The sequence below is a fragment of the Limulus polyphemus genome, unplaced genomic scaffold (assembly GCF_000517525.1).
Source record: "Limulus polyphemus unplaced genomic scaffold, Limulus_polyphemus-2.1.2 Scaffold477, whole genome shotgun sequence".
Taxonomy (NCBI): domain Eukaryota; kingdom Metazoa; phylum Arthropoda; class Merostomata; order Xiphosura; family Limulidae; genus Limulus; species Limulus polyphemus.
The window spans coordinates 254,450-257,354 of record NW_013666087.1 but is presented as its reverse complement, the minus strand read 5'-3'; the positions used below and the strand labels follow the sequence as shown (position 1 = coordinate 257,354).

Below are 2,905 nucleotides of genomic sequence, written 5' to 3'. Positions count from 1 at the left end.
ACCCATTAAAGCCGTCTCCAAGCATTATTAGTCTCAAAGTGGGTTCCTCGTCATCGAATTTAAACAAGACATTTCTTTCACTAAAGTTGTAAGAATTACAAATGCAAAAACACAAACAAACATATTAAAAGTCCACAAGTATGATATCAAATGATATTATACTCTGGTATCAGAGATATCGAGTTGAAGAAGTTAAAACCCCCGCAGTAGCCGTAACACAGTGTTGGTAAGCTGTGGTGGAAACCATCACATTAATGTAATTGCCAACAAAAACATACGGCAAACTATTCAGGTTACACCTAAATACAAAAGCACCAAACAAAGATTATATAATATAAATTCCACTATTCAACCTGCACAAACAAACACACTAACCATGAAACAAATCAAACACAAAAGACAGCCAAGAAAACAACATAATTATCAACACCACCAACAATAACCACACAAATCACTCAAGTACACGCACAAAATATAAAGCAAATAAAACAAACACAGAAAAATGAGAAAACAAATATGGAACAACAACTAAATGCAAATGAAACAAATAACCAACAGCCACTCTCAATTGACAGTCCTATTTTAGAAGCAGTTATAAACAATTTTACAGAATGTATTCAAGAATACCAAAATCCACTAAAACAAACAGATGACGTCACATTATTGTTACAATAGGCCTGTTTACTTGAATTTCTAAATAGCATTTTACAGTATATTACAAACAACCAGTAAAGGAGGGAGGAAGAGGTCTTGATTGAACCTGACCCTCTCAACCGTGCTCTCTTTTTTTTTCACCAACATTAAGCCAGAGTCAGCGACCGGGCTAAGTAAGTGAGCTTTTCAATATTACGTGTGAGAAAAGTAAAGATAATCACAATGTTTCCTACAGAAACAACAGTATTAAAATATGGAGCATTAAACAAAAAGTAACGTTAACACTTTCTGGTCCTAAAACTGATGTTACATATACTTCATTATTTATATATATTTTAGGTTATATAGTTCTTCAGTAGAGTTATGCCCCCCAGTGGCACAGCGGTATGTCTGCGGACTTATAACGCTAGAAACCGGGTTTCGATACCCGTGGTGGGCAGAGCACAGATAGCCCTTTGTGTAGCTTTGTGCATAATTTAAAAAAAAACAGTAGAGTTATAAAGTTTGATATGATTGATTATAGCGTACTTGTATTAATAGGCAATACATCGGATGGAGATGAGATAGTATTTGTCAGAGCATAATGAAGCTATAATTGACTACAAATACAAATATCTTAAATCCTAACAATTAAGTACTTTTATCTTTGACTGTGATGATATATAGGAATGGACACTCTCAGCAATAGTTGATGTCAGATACGCGGCATAGAAATGCCATTTCTTCTGACACATTATGAGATTGGCCCGGCATGGCCAGGTGGTTAGGGCGCTCGACTCACAATCTGAGGGTCGGGGGTTCGAATCCCCGTCACACCAAACATGCTCGCCCTTTCAGCCGTGGGGGCGTTATAATGTTACGGTCAGTCCCACTTTTCGTTGGTAAAAGAGTAGCCCAAGAGTTGGCGGTGGGTGGTGATGACTAGCTGCTTTCCCTCTAGTCTTACACTGCTGAATTAGGGACGGCTAGTGCAGATAGCCCTCGTGTAGCTTTGCGAGAAATTCAAAAACAAACAAACAAACATAAATTTTTCCCATCTTACAAACTCTTCTATGCAGAAAGTGGTGTAAGTTGTATAAGCTCTTTATTTTTCTTAACTTTGTTTATTGCAAATTGGAGTTTATTATGAGACATATCTATAAACATATATAAACTCATGACTTATATCTCCAGAATGTAACTTTATTAGCTTAATATATCGCTATTACAGCTTCGTCAGTAGAAATTATTTAAGTATTGCTCATATATAGAGAATTTGCAAGTTGTTTTATAAGCACTAAATAAAAACACCAGGGCCGGAATTTTATGATTGTTTCTGTCTTTATCTGTCAACATATTGATCAAATGTATAATTAAAATATAACCCTTCTCCAAAAATCACTCAATTTTGGTAAAAAAAAATTAAATCACCTAATATTGTTTTTTTCTAAAGGCTCCACACTTCATCATTATTAGACAATTCAAACATTGTGAACAATATGAACTAAACAACAAGATAATGTAATCTAATACCCTGAAGCAAAAGATATCTGTATTGGGAAATAAGGTTGACTAGCTTGTTTGTTTGTTTTGGAATTTCGCGCAAAGCTACACGAGGGCTATCTGCGCTAGCCGTCCCTAACTTTAGTCAGTGTAAGACTAGAGGGAAGGCAGCTAGTCATCACCATCCCACCGCCAACTCTTGGGCTACTCTTTTACCAACGAATAGTGGGATTGATGGAAACATTAGAACGCCCCCACGGCAGAAAGGGCGAATATATTTGCTGAGATGGGGATTCAAACCCACGACTCGCAGATTGCGAGTTGAGCGCCCAAACCACCTGGCCATGCCAAGACACAGATAAAATATAAAGTGTTTTCTAAGAAAAACGTTTGATAATTATTTGGAAGTTATAAAGATTTGGCATGTGAAATTTGAAAATTTTCTGATGGATAAAAGTATTTTTATCTTAAAATCTAAATCACATTGCATGTTTAATAGTTAACATGCGAAAGTGAAAAAAGCATGAGATAAACATTACTTAAAAACTATTAAGCTTAATAATAAAATTATATTTTGCATAGGAAAGCCTTGTAATATATACAGATAATCTGCCAAATTTCGTGAACATACTCTTACTAATTAGCATGAAAACAATAACGAGCATAAAATGGTTACGAGGTCGGTCCCAGTTCATATAAAAGCGGATTAACTTAGACTGGCGGCTTTAATGTATACACCTGGAAAAAAGTAAAGCACCCCCGTGTTTTT

At 35.6% G+C, this 2,905-nt stretch overlaps 1 protein-coding gene across 1 annotated transcript in view; it reads left to right on the top strand.

The window, feature by feature from the left end:
• The window catches only part of LOC106458501 (coiled-coil domain-containing protein 13-like), a 23,229-nt gene that overhangs the window by 2,118 nt on the left and 18,206 nt on the right, over positions 1-2,905 (top strand). The gene's annotated exons all lie outside the window — the stretch shown is intronic.